The 14,847-nt window shown below is 35.9% G+C and overlaps 1 protein-coding gene across 1 annotated transcript in view; it reads right to left on the bottom strand.

Moving 5' to 3' along the window:
* ZNF365 (zinc finger protein 365) overlaps positions 1-14,847 on the bottom strand; it is an 87,104-nt gene that overhangs the window by 71,405 nt on the left and 852 nt on the right. The gene's annotated exons all lie outside the window — the stretch shown is intronic.

Below are 14,847 nucleotides of genomic sequence, written 5' to 3'. Positions count from 1 at the left end.
CTTGTTTCAGCTTCTACTTAAAGATTCCGTTCATGTGAACAGGTCTCCATATATCTAATAAGTTTAACATTTTCATTTTGTGGCGATCAGTCAATTCAGCTTTGTTCTGTCCCTGGGGTGGCAGTCTTGGATAGTGTGACTTGTATAGGGTGGCCCCAGCAACTTCTACTTCCAGTGATATCTGCGGAGTTGGCTATTAACTTGCCTGCTCCTTAATTACAGGTCCCCACCAGTTGCCGAGAGTGTCCCTTCACTGCAAGATCCCTTCTCTGGGGTCCAGTTCTCTCTGCAAAGTCAGCGCCATTCTCAAGGCGTACAGGGATCTGCATGCTGCTCCCGAGCTATGCTGGGCTCTGGGAGGGCTGTCAAAGACCTTTCCTTCTGGGCATGGGAGGGGGCGTGGGAATTCTTCTCTGCTTCTACAGAGAGGCAAGGGAAACTGTGGAGCCCTTTTCCAGCACATCTACATACCTAGTCAAGTATCCCTTCCCTGGGGCCTCACTGCTTCTCCAATCTCTATCCAGGAGTGAGGCCCAGGTCCTCTTGATCTTGGATCCCCAGCCTGTCTGGGATTTCCCTTTTCCAGGGACACACAGTCTCTAAGCTCTCTTAGTTTCTCCTCCCACTTTCACCTCCCCTGACCAGTTGAATCGTATCAAGTTTGAAAGTGGTGTCTGTGGTAGAAACCAGAGTTTTGACATTTTTTTCTCTATAGCAAAAAACATCTAATCCTATCAGACACAGGCTCTCCTATTGTACTCCGATTTGATTCTATTCTATTCTATTCTTTAGCAAGTGGAAAAGTAGTGTAGTAGGCTCTAGAGTCAAACAGATCTGGTTTAAGTCCCAGCCAGAGTGGCCACTAATTACTTGTGTGAATGAAGCAAGTTCCTTAATTTGTGAGTCTTCCCCCCTTCCTGTCCTGTATTCACCTGCCTCAGAATAGTGGGGATTAAATAAGATAGAACATATAAAGCACTAAGTATCATCACTGCGGAACAAAAATACCAAGTAAATATTAGCTGCTCCTGCTGTTATTACTATATGTAAAGTCTCTAATTCATATTTTATATCATGGGGCTACTGAAAAGATTCAGTGAGTATCTAAGCAAACAGACTTCAATTCCATTTTCAAATGGGGAGAATATTTAGAAGGCACAGAAAACAGAAAAAATGCAAGGCTTACCTAAGCACATAATTTAGTGAGTATACTAAGGTCCATAGAAATAATTTAAGAGTAGTGTAAGCTATGAAATCAAAGCCTTTAGGAAAATATATACTACTTTTCAGTAATGCAGGTAAGAAAGGAATTGACCCCAATTAAATTAAATGATAAACTTAACATTCAGAATAATTGGTTAGTAGAATTTTCAAGAATTGTGTTTTCAGGATAATGATTCTGCTTATCTTTATTCTGCAGTTATTTTCACATTTTTTCCATTTTAATATTCATCTGTAACTTAACAATTGCTAAATGAAGTGGTAAATTCTATAAATACATAAAGGGAATGACATTTTTCAAATATAGTAACCATAGAAGAACCTAACCCTTTGTCAGAAACCCAGCATCTCTTCAACATGACTACGATTCAAAGATTTAATTCTTACTCAACATTTCGATCCTTATTCTTTAGTATAGCTTGCAGGTAATGTTTCTTGCTAATATTATATCTTTTGCTAAAAGATAAATCAAAGAGTTTGATTCTTAATCTCTTGGGTTCTAGCCTAAATTATTAAGAGATTTGTGTAGTAAACACAGGGTCACAAAAATCCAAACCAGGTTCAAATTAATTAAAAAATGAAAGATGTTAATGTACCCTTTTACACTTTTAGCTAAACATCTTGAAAATAATTTTCCCCTAATCAATAGTGTAATAATGAGAGGAATGTTTATACTATGAAGTCAAATATAATTAATTGTAGAATAAATCAATTTTTACAAAATGTATTAGAAGTAGAACTAATAAAATTACTGCAGTATTATCACATTAGTATACAATAATTAAAGAGAAAATGAGCACATCAGATTTAAAGGATAAAAACATGATTTATAATGTCCATAAGGATTAACAACTTACAAGAGAATCACTTATTTCTTTAAACAGTTTTGGTTTATTAAAAAATAGAAGTGTGAAATGACTAAGACTTATTGCTAACTGACCTATTTCAGAAAAAAGCAAGTTGATTATTAGGAAAGCAATTGAGAGCCAAGAGAAATAATCTATCCTAATTGATCATTAATTAATTTTGACTGGTTATTCTTGCTAGACATTTGTATGAAATTATTAATATTGAAAGTACTTTAATAATTTAGCCAAGTATTTGACATAAGTTATTTTAATGATACATGAAAGACATCTTGTTAACATTCTGGAATGAATGACTTTATTCATACCATCATAAATATGATGATCATAATAACAGATTCAAATATGTAGTCTCATTTTTTAAATTAATTACTATGGCATCAGACTGACATTTTACCTAGTGTTGTATAACCTTTTGATATTAATCTTGTTAATTTGAGGTTTGAAATGTAGCCACAGAAATAAATAATGATGAGCCTGAGAAATTATTTAATGTTACAAAGTATATGGGAGCATTGAAGCTGAGGGTGGAGGTGGCAAGGCTTTTTGTTGTATTTTTCATCTGAAAAATTAGAGACTTAATATTCAACAGATGCAATCCTATGTGTGGTTAAACCTCCAACTTTTCTCCAATTAAAACTGCAAAGAAATTCAACAGCATTGAGGCTGACTCTTGGCTTTAGACAGAGAAATGTGACGATCGTTCAAGAGCTCTATCTTAAAAGCTAGATTTTGCTTTTTATAGGAAGAGAAAAATTGCTGCTACTACAAGGAAGAAATAAAATTCTTTCTCAGTGGACGGATGACTATATTTATTCTGTGGCCAGTCCAGCTGTAGCATAGTGCAATCAAGGGATCATTTTATTTAAAAGGCATTGCAACTGTCACGACCACTGAGCTCCTGGTTGATTAATGTCTTGTCTTATCTAAACTATGACAATTGGATCTGGGAGGCAGGAAAACAAGAAGCACGGCAGGATCTTCAGGGCTGGCATCTTTTCTTTCTCACACTCTTGTTTCCCCATTGAACTAACTGTCTACACGTCCAACAGCATTTATAACTTTTAGGCTCACAGCTGGAAAGACAGACCAGAGAAAGAGCCTTTCACAACTGTCCTAGCAAGATGAGCATACGGAGATGGCCCTTGGGGAGATCACATACTGCTACCTGCGTGAAACCCTGGCCAATACTGTAAGCAGTCATTTTAAAATGATGGAAAAGATACTGTGGTAGCTCATCATTAACAACCAGTTTGGGTCCTTAAGTAAATGTTGTCATGGAAAAGGCCACATCAGAAAACCACTTTGTGAAAATCTTTTTTATCATATATTGGAATTGTACCTCATGCCATATAATATATATCAATGTTTATACAAATGCATAATAAACACTGGCGATGTATCATATTATGAAAGATTTTTCAGAAGAGATTACCAATATGCCCCAGTAGTATATTAAAGGTACTTAATATGTAGTAAATTCTTTTGTTATTTTTATAATGCTTTATAATGATTACATTGTTTCTACCTTCTTCTATAAAACTGTAGAATAGAACTGGATAGGTACTCTCTAAGACTTGCTCTAATTTCTAAAATTTTATGATGGAATCTTCTTGGCTCTGAAAGTCCTGTAATACATTTTGCCAATAGTCATAAAAATTCTGACCTGATTAAGCCATAAAGAGTTGACATCAACCCAGATCCTTTTTAGCTACCATTGTTACACAATAGATTTTACTCTGTACCTTAGAAAAACACAGCATAGCGGGCACCTGGGTGGCTCAGTTGGTTAAGCGACTGCCTTCGGCTCAGGTCATGATCCTGGAGTCCCTGGATTGAGTCCCGCATCGGGCTCCCTGCTCGGCAGGGAGCCTGCTTCTCCCTCTGACCCTTCCCCTTCTCATGTGCTCTCTGTCTCTCTCATTTCTCTGTCTCAAATAAATGAATAAAATCTTTAAAAAAAAAAAAAAGAAAAACACAGCATAGCATCTGCCTTGTACACATGGTGATGATTACTAAACCATTCTCATATTCAAAATATATATAGTAAAATCTTCCATTATTTAACAAATCTAACCTGTCATTCATTAATGACAATGTCTGGGACAATCAAAATTTTTTCAGGGGAAAATATTTTGTTTGAGTAATAAAAGGTGGTTAAACACTTAATCAAGAACTTGTTTCCTCTAATAACGAATTAAGATATAGAAAAAACCAATAAGATACACAAAGGACTTTTAAATATTTTTCCTCATTTCTACTGATGTTTTCAACTTATAAAATTCATTTTTGTTAACACTGAATTATGTTAAAAAATAATTTATGATAATCCAGATTTCCATAGCCATTCTTTTTATTTTATTAATTTTATGAATTGGAAACACAGCTAATAGAGGCCAATTTAGTTTCAGTAAATAAGTAATGTCCCGAAGTGGAAACTAATTGCACCTTAGATAATAAAATACATATAATTTGGATGTAATTTCTACAATTAGCCTGAACGTAAGAAACTATTAAGCAGAGAAGCAAAGTAGAATTCTATTAAATAAAAACTATACAGAAAAACAAGATATTAGGGGTGCCTGGGTGTCTCAGTCAGTTAAGTGTCTGCCTTTGGCTCAGGTCATGAACCTAGGGTCCTGGGATTGAGTCCCAAGTTGGTCTCCCTGCTCAGCAGGGAGCCTGCTTCTCCTTCTCCCTCTGCCCCTCCCCACTGCTTGTGTGTTCTCTCTCTGCTCTCTCTCTCAAATAAATAAATAAAATCTTAAAAAAAAAAAAAGAAAAGAAAAACAAGATATTGGGCATTGGGAAGAAAATTCGGGTTTTTTTTTTCCTTCTATTTATATGAGTATCTTTTTCTGGGTACAACATTTTAAAGGAATATTTTGGTTAGACACTTTTCAAGTATGAATCTGGTGTATGATTGTGCATAGAATTCTTCAAAGTATTTAGTGTTACACATTAAGGAAGACACATTAAACCTGCAGGTAAAATCTCATATTTTATTTATACCATGCTAAGGAGAAAGAGTAACATTGTTATAAAAACATGCACCAAACAAAGAAATGAAACTCCAAATGGTGAAGATATTGTTAGGACATAAAAAAATAAAGATGTATATTGGATGACTGTATTCTCAAGCTTACACAAATATCCTTTCAAGAAGTCAGAGCCACATTTTTGAGTCACAGTGACAAGTTTCTTACTGATACTGTATACTATCTTACACTATTTATTTCAACTGAAGAATTTAGTGCGTGCTTGATAAATGAATGATTTCTGTAAGTAATAAAGAAATGGTTTGAAGAAATTAAATTATATTCATGGTAGAATTAACAAATGGAAAGAATTAGAGCAGTTGCCATCAAAAAGTAAGCTTTCATTTAGCATTAGCTATTATTTAACACTCAATTTGAGCATAACAGATCAGTAAAGCTTATACAGCTCAAAACGAATCCTAAATCTTTTAGATTTCCCATTGCAAAACTAGAAAGGACAGAGATAAGTAATCCATTCCAGGTGTATTATATATGAGAAGGAGCTCAGATTTTCGTGGATAATTATTCATCACACATCATCATCATTATTGTGACAGCACGAGTCAACACAGCACTTTACAGAATTAACATGAAGCCCGCCCTACCTGCCTGGCCATCATAAGACAGCAAATGGCAAGCCAAAAATAACAATCCTGTAAGACCCGGAATTCCTTGTCATGGACAACTTCAGTGTTCATGGTCTTTGTTAACCAGTGCAGAGCTGCTAAACAGGCTCACACACTCTGGAAAGTGGTCACAGGATGTTTTCCTGCCTTTAGTTTTCAGAAAATAATAGGAAGGGCATTTTTTTTTAACTTTTTTTTTTTTAAGATTTTATTTATTCATTTGACAGAGAGAGACATTGTGAGAGCAGGAACACAAGCAGGGGGAGTGGGAGAGGGAGAAGCCGGCTTCCCGCAGAGCAGGGAGCCCGATGTGGGGCTTGATCCCAGGACCCTGGGATCATGACCTGAGCTGAAGGCAGACGCTCAATGACTGAGCCACCCAGGTGCCCAGGAAGGGCATTTTTATAAGACTTTATGATTTATTATTTCTAATGTGGTTCTTTCAATGGAAGATAAGGGTCAACTCAAGAGAACTCACAATTTTGTGGTGAAGAAATGGCTGAAGAAGTTTGAAAACAAAGCAGTTTAATAAGCTTGGTTCTGGAATTCATGGTAAGCAAGCCAACTCAATGCTCACTTTGATAGCACATTAAAAAAATATAATTTTTAAGGCCAAGATAAACTTCTTTTTCTTCCAAAATTACCTTTGGTTTTATTTTTCTTAGGTATAACTCTTTAACTTACAATAAAATTTCAAAAGCATTAAAGACTCTTTAAAGAAGTTTATGTTTACAAAAGAAAGTGTGTGTAGTTATTTAGATATTTTAGACGGACATGTCAGTACTTCATGCTAAAATCATCAAGTCATTCATTGCACCATTATCTGATTTAAGTCTTGAGTTCTCATAACTTCCTTAATGTTTTCTTCTTGGAATTGACATTATATAGATGGGAATAAACCAATTCAATGTTGTTAATGACATTACTGGAATATATTTGCACCTCCTTTACATTTTTCAGACACCTTCACAAATGCTGGATACCAAAACCAAGCCATGCAGCAGACAGGGGAAGAATTACTAGTCCTACTTGACAGGTGAAGGAACTTGGGTTTAGAGGCCCTAACCCTAAGTGACTTGGCATGTGGATACTAGGTGGCAGGGCTAAGACCATCCTTTAAATCCTGTCCCTCAGTTTTGTACTCGCATCACTCAGTATGGCCTATATGATGCTGTAGCAACAGACAATCTCCAGATCCAGAGGTTCAAAACAGCGAAGATGGATTTCTTGCACTTAATACATGTTCATCACAAGATATCTGGGGCTCCCTTTAGTTCTCTCCCTCTGCAATCCAGGATATTGTACCATCCACTATCTGGAAAGTTGCCTGTCACTGGGACAGAGGGAGAGAAAATGGTAGCAAATCACACACTTGCTCTTAAAGTTGCTGCACAGACACTTCTATTCATGGTTCATCAGTCAAAGCATACCTCACAGTCATGTCTAACTGCAAATGGGCAAGCCTATGAGGAAGTGAACCAAACCAGAAATATTTTGTGAATGTCACTGATTACAATAGTCCTTCAAGGCACCAAACATTTGATTCATTCTCCTTCCCATAGGCAATATATACTCATCCCTCCCTGAAGGAGAAAACCCAAAAGTGCCATTTAGTGAGGACCACAAGCACAAAGAGCAGGATCTATGGATGAGATTACAGTGTAGTCTCTACGTCAGGGAGAAATCTGCTTCATGTCTGGGTGTGGCTCCTCTTGAACCAAAACACTTATGAACTAAAAAGGCAAGTAATCTGCTTGCCAAACATCCAGTATACTCTGGTGAAACATGTTCAGGGTAACTTCAGTAACGATTCCTATTAAGAAAAGAGAAGAATGGGAGACACAGCACTTTTGTCTATAGCAGGTGTGAAATCCCAAGGGGCATATATTTTAAGGATCCTCTAATAGACCAAAGGAAGAGAAAATTTTTTTTTGTTTTTTTTTGTTTGTTTGTTTGTTTGTTTTGTTTTTTAGACCTACAAGGGGCTCTCCAATGCATTTATTCTCTATGGATCTTTGTTCTATCCTCTGAAAAATTCCATCTTTGTCCAAAGATGAACAGTGTTGACCTTACTGGGATACTGAACATTTTCAGGTGGAAGGAAAAAAACAAAGACAATGTGGCAAGTTTCCCTTAAAACCAAAAGTGTGCAGTGTAAGACTGCACTGAAGAATATTATATACTTCTTATATTTTTGGTGTTAAAAATACCCTTTCCTAGGGGCTTCTATATCAGCAATGGGGTGGACTTCATGAATAGTGGTTCCTCTCGTTATTGAACAAGTTTGCGTGAAATATAAATTTTGCATAAAGTCTAACTTTTGTAGCATTGCTGAAATCTCAGGAAAGAAGAAATAACTTTTAAGGGACTAAAAATCGAGTAACAACCCCAAAGCCCCCCAAACAAACAAAGCAACCAGGAGTTGAAACCTGAGCTGCGAGCTATACCTGCACAAATGCGGTGGCCACAAACAAACAGTCTTGCTCTGCCAGTGGCATGTAGAAGGACGTGCACCTGAGATTCTGACATTAAACCTAGGAATCTGGGCTGGGTGGTCTTACATGTCTAGAGCCTTATGGCTCCCAGCAGAATGTGCAAATCCTCTCTGCAAGAAAGTTGAGATTCGCTACATATGAACATCCAATTAAAGGCTACAAAACACAAGGAAACAAGTCACCATGAGTAAATGTCAGTGGAAACATCAAATTAATGTCCTCAAAAACTACAAATATTAGAATGACTAGATACAGAATGTGAAGTATGAAAAAGATCGAAAGAAATTAAAAATAGAATCCCACGAATGCACAGGCAACAACAGACTACCCAAAAGGACAAGGAAGATCAAAAAAGTAAGATGGAACTCTTATAAATGAAAAACATGATTGTTGAAATAAAGAAACACAGTAGTTGAATTTAAGAGAAAATTAGACACAGACAAAGAAATAGCAAGATGGAAAAATACTCAGAATTCAGCCACAAAAAGCAAGAAAATGGAGAATATAAAATAAAGTTTAGGAGATAAAGAAATAGAATAAGATTTAACCTATGTCTAATTGTAGTCCTTAAATGATAGAACAGAGAGAAGAGAGGAGAGGCAATTTTTAGAGTTAATGCTTAAAAATGAAGGGCATAAATCCCAAGCAAAAAGATATATAACGTAGTGAGATAAAGAAATGGTTAAACATTAGAAACATTTCCTTTAAAAATCAGGAAGAAGACAAGCATGCCCACTTTCCCAGCTTTGATTTAACACTGTATTAGCTGTCTGTTCTTGCCACAGCGGTAAGTTGGGTAAGAAGAATAACAAGAATTAGAAAAGAAGGAAAGAAAACTGTTCTAATTCATACTTCGTTGTCTACATAGAAAAACACCCCCTGCCCTCGGCAAACCTACATTTATTAGAAATAATAAGAGAATTTAAGTTATCAAGGATAAATTGGTATTTGGATATAACACCAACAAACAGAAATCAGGCTTATTTTTATACACTAGTCACAAACAGAAGACATATTTTTAAAGCCATTATTTACCACAACAAGAAGAGATATGAGGAATCCAAAAATATATGGAACAAAAGATATGCAAAGCCTATGTGGAAAAAAGTACAAAACTTTTATTGAAAGACATTAAGGAAGATCTAAATTTGCAACATATGTGATGTTCATGGAGAGGAATGCTCAGTACCCTAAACATGTAAGTTTCTTCTAAAGTCAATACAATTCCGATAAAAATTTCAACAAGCTTCTTTGTTGTTGCTTCAGAACTTGAGAAGCGGATTCAGAATTTTCCATGAGAGAGCAAAGGCCCCGTAATAGCCAAGACAGAGAAAGGAGAAAACAATGGTGAATAGCTATAGACAGAACATCTCCAGAACAAGAGCGGGAAGAGAAGAATTTGTCCTTAGACTAACTGATGGTATTAATGCACCTGAAGAAAAAAAATTCCTGAAGGAGCTGTGTCTGTCTGGGAAACCAGAAGTGGTTAGGAGGGACAGTGAGGGGTGGTGGGAAGTAGGAGAGGAATCAGAGAAAAATTGGGGGAAGTGAGTCTGCAAGCATGCCTCTCTGTCAGACAGACACATCCAAGTTTTGCAGTGCAACGTTATTAGAGATCTAAATCAGCAATTTTCCAAAATATTAGTGCAAAACTCCGAAAAGAATTTTTAAAAATTCTGTATTTTTCAAGGTGGCATCTATTATGTTTTAGCATATATTTAAATAGTTACAAAGGATGTAATAGCTGGTGTATTGAAAATAATTACAATGTACAATTTAAATCATTATATTTACTAAGTGTATCTAATGGAATCCCAAATGTTAAAGATTTGATACTCAGCCACCATCTTCCATTTAGAAAAGACATGAGCCACTTTATCTCTAAATCAGAAATTTTACATTGTTCCTATTTTACTTGAACTTCTATTTTTATTCCACTTTCCCACAGACTTTTCTACTTACATAAAATATTTTTATGCTTGAGGTCTTCATTGCTCATCCTATCATGCTTCTCTCCAGCAAGCATATAAGCATAAATTGGAATTTTATACATTTTTACATTTCACGTGACTATAAGATTTAACGGTCAAGAGTTTTCTTTTAGATTGCATTGTTAAAATTGTTAGTAGTATACAATTGATAACAAAATAAGCCTATGACGAATTATAACAGATCAATATTAAAGATTGAGAATAAAATTTTCCTGGAAATGAATCTCATAATCAGATAGACGAGCCCTTTTTTCCTCCAATTGATTTATGTATCCATGAACAAATACTAATGCTAGAATGAGACAGTTCTCAACATCAAGTCTACTTCTGCTATGTAAGCAACTGAGCCCCTGGTTCATTGATTGTAGCAACATCAACACCAATGAATTTAATTGTCCCTTTGGCCCCCAGATGGTTTTTATACCGAGGGGCAATGCTGTAGTGCGGATGGCTAACACAAGTGGGAGAAGGTGACTGTGAAAGGGCATCAATGTGAGGCCCAGACAACAGGCACCTTAGGTAATCAGCTTTAGGATGGGGAATGTAAGTTGAAGATCTTAGCAATGATTCCTTTAACACTGTCCAAGCCTATAAAACTTTGGAAAGATTTGTGTGCCACTGTTTGAGGACCATGGATTCAAGTCATGTAACTAATTCCTCTGGCTGATTTTCTTGCTCAGTAAGGAGCCCTTTGATTTTAATGTCATTTGAATGTCTCTAGGCCTATGTGTAATATAAAGGTCACATTAACAGTAACTACTCAAATTGCACTTCACTTCATCCCCACCTGCTGACAAACCTCTCATCCTTTGCAAAATCTACCTACCTCACCTGCCATCCAAGCGCCCAAGCAATGGCTCTGAAGTGTTCAGATAAACCCACATGGCCAGTTTTCATCTCTTGCTGGGCATAGGCACTAGCGCATTACAGCTGTGCTTTCACACTTTCACATACTAAAATGTACTGGAAACGAATCAAACGTAAGTCAAAAATTGGAAGCCAAAAAATGTATTGTTATTTTGCCAGGTAACAATCTTTTAAAAGACCGTACGTTATCACCATTGTTTAACTTGTACAAGAACATTTCAAATACCTTAGAATGATTTCTATTATGACATGTTGGAGGTATGCAAAAGAATATATGCAATATATATGTAAGTTACTAGGTAAACATTAAAATAAATACCTGGGAACCCATTACCCAGCTTAAGAACTAAAACATTACTAGTAGCTTTGTGTTTGTATGCTCTGTCTCCCTCCCATCCCCCTGCCTTTCTCCCAGAGATAGTCACTATTCTGAGTTTTGTTCTTAGTACTCTCTTCCTTTTAAAATATAAGCTTTTTATTACATGTGTTCCTAAACAAAATATTGTTTAGATATCTTATTCTGCTTTGTAAAAAGTACATAGTCTATGTACGCCTCTGCAACTGATTCCTTCATTCAATATTTCCAAGATTCAGCCATGATGTTACATATATCTATGGTTTACTCATTTTTACTGACATATGTCATTGAGTACACCACCACAATTTTTTTTATCCATTGTCTTGAAATGAACGTTTGGATTGTTTTATATTTTTGCTATTACAAACGTGTTGCTGGCACACATTTGTAAGAAGTTCCTTAAGGATATATGTACCTCAGAGTGGAATGGCTTGGTATATACATTTTTAACTTTACAAGATAGTTTTGAATTTTTTCCAAAGAAATTGCACAAATTTACATCTCTTCTATCAGTGTATAATATCTTTTTGACCTGTAAATTCCCCAGTCCTTAGTATTATCAAACTTCTTAATATTTACCAATCTAGTAACTATAAAATATTACCTTGTTCGGGTCTTAACCTGTAAATTACAAATTTGCAAATTTACAGATTAAAACTGATAATAAAGTTGAGCAACTTTTCACATTTTATTTGCCACTTGGGTTTAATCTACAATATCCTTACCATAACATTTGACTATTTTCCAGTCGGATATTTATTGATTTGTATTTCTTTATAATATAATCGAGGTATTAATTATTTTTCAGTGGTAGTGGTGTATCTTGAATATACTCAACCCTATTCATATAAACTTTTCTCATTCAGATCTCAGTGTTCTGTGGGTCCTGTACATCGGCCCATCATAGGTGCTGATGCTTCCTTCCTACAGTAGCAGTGTCTCATGTTTTTGTGGATAACGGTTTACAAAGCACTCTCACAAATCTTATCTCATTTGAGTCTCCCAACAACTTTTAAAAAAAACTAACTAGGTATTATTATACTTGTTTTTATAGATAAGGACACTGAGTGGCTTGCCCAAGGTCATAGAGCTAGTAAGTCCTCAGATTCTGTATTCCATATCCTCCTTATGATTATATGATGCTTCTGTGTTTGTAGATTATGGCCTATTCATTTAAGCAAATGCTGCACCTCTCCTTGGCATCTTTACTTGTTTCTTCCTTTTTTTCTTTTTTTTTTGTATATAATTCAAAATACGGCTCTAGTCTATGAAGTTCATTTTAAATGCATTGCCTATGAGATAACAGATGAATAGAGGAATCATCAAGAGAATTTTTGAATAGGAGTTTTTTAAGAGAGTCTAGGAGGATATTAGAAACCACAACAGTTATCTGTTCTGGGGCAGATCACATTTTTAAACATAATAGGTCTATTATGTAAGAGAGCTGATTTCCAGTTCAGTATTTTCTTTTCTTTTGACCTTTTAGAGATTTAAAAAGGGGAATGCAGGGATTAAGAGAAGAAAAATTTGCTTTAACATTTATTAGTATTATCTAAATTGGCTGTCCTATGTCAAATACTGATTTTATATTTATTAATTATTAAATATTATCTATTTGTTATATTAGAGATAAAAAATACTTATAATTAGTCTTGCATGTTGAACTTATCATGGGAAGTAATATTGGTAGAACAGTAATCCCATCATTCACAATTCATCTGAAGCTTTTATACCTGGGCAATTGGGTAGGCATCCATTGACTGTGGGAGCCCAAGGAGGGTGGGATGTTAGCTCTCAAATGAGAGATGACCAAATGCTATTTTTCAAACAGTTGAGATGGTAAAATGTCATACTTTTTACTTTCTGGGAGTTGTTAAAGTCATTCATTCATTCATCCATCCATTCATTCATTCTCAAGCTAACCAAACTACTCATGTGAAATCTTTAAGCTTTTGGTAGTTTCCATCTCTTTTGATGTACATCACATACACCAGAGAAACCTATGTTTGATGAAACTACCAGAGGGACCTGGGGATAAATAAGGAAACAGCATTCCTGCTCTGAGGTATTTTAATCACCAGGTAATAGTTATATCTTAAACACTTCCTGGACACATCCCTTGATGAATAATAAAGAGATAGGACTACATTATATCTTCTCCAAAGAGAAAGGTCTTTAATAGCAACTGTCAGTTCCACAGGTAATTACTAAATATGGCTTCTCCTCGAGTATCATAAATAAATGCATCTCCAGTTAGTATTTACTCATCAAATATTCCTACATCCATGTCCAATTTAAAATGGGTTGGCTTGCCTCTCTTTCCATAAAGTGATGGCTTCTATAAGTATTTTGGTTTGAGTCTGAGAGCTGTGTGTGTTATATGAGAAATAATATATGTCTGATGATGAGCTCCCTGTGTGTATTTCCTTTATGAGTCAGGTACTCTACTAGGCTCATGCAGTTCATTTTGAATAGGGGATAATTATACCACAAAGTGGTAAGCAGAAGAGAGGGGTGTGCATTGGGGGAAGGGTACCTAATGACTTTGGAATTCAGATCTGTGTTTGAAGAGAATGAGGTGAACTCATTGTGTTGGTAATTTTGAGCTATACACATTTTATAGTTGTGTGTAAGGATATGGGTCATTGTTAATGACCCATACATTCCTAATGTAAGGGGAGGGTCATTCCTAGCTGGGAAGCTTCTAGTATCATCTTTTCCAGAGGGCCTCAAATAACCTATTTGAAGGGACAGGCACTCTTCATTTTTTCAGAAGTAAATCTTCAAACCAACTGCTTAAAAAGAGCCTTGTGGATAATGTGGATAATTTATGGAAGGAAAAGTGCCCAAGGCCTTCTATGAGGTGATGGTGGGAGGGTTATTTGGTTAATTTTGCACTTAGGAGAAAAAAATGTCAAAAGTCAAAGAGGAGTCCTGTTGCCTTTTCAAGGGTAAGTCAGGATAGGCCAGGACAATGGATTATAAGGATCTTACAAGGGCCTGAAATGTTTAGCACTTCAATTTTTATTTTTAAAGATTCCATACTTTCCCATTATGATTAATAATAAAACTCTTTAAAGAGTCTTTGTATTGGGGTGGGGGGTGCCTGGGTGGCCCAGGCCGTTAAGCGTCTGCCTCCTGCTCAGGTATGGTCCAGAGTCCACAGATCAAGCCCCACAAAGGGCTCCCTGCTCAGTGGGGAGTCTACTTCTCTCTCTCCCTCTGCTCCTGCCCCCTGTTCGGGCTCTCTCTCTCGCTCTCTCTCTCAAATAAATACATAAAATCTTTTTTTGAAAAAGAGTCTTTGTATTGGTCTTTAGGGACAGCAAAAAATGGGGCTCTGGGAAAATAATACGTCATTCGGCTATCACCTTGGATGCTGGTG

The sequence above is a fragment of the Mirounga angustirostris genome, unplaced genomic scaffold, assembly GCF_029215605.1.
Source record: "Mirounga angustirostris isolate CCGP_5_RB_7025 unplaced genomic scaffold, mMirAng1.0.hap1 SCAF_6, whole genome shotgun sequence".
Classification (NCBI taxonomy): domain Eukaryota; kingdom Metazoa; phylum Chordata; class Mammalia; order Carnivora; family Phocidae; genus Mirounga; species Mirounga angustirostris.
This window is presented reverse-complemented; position numbering and strand designations above follow the sequence as displayed.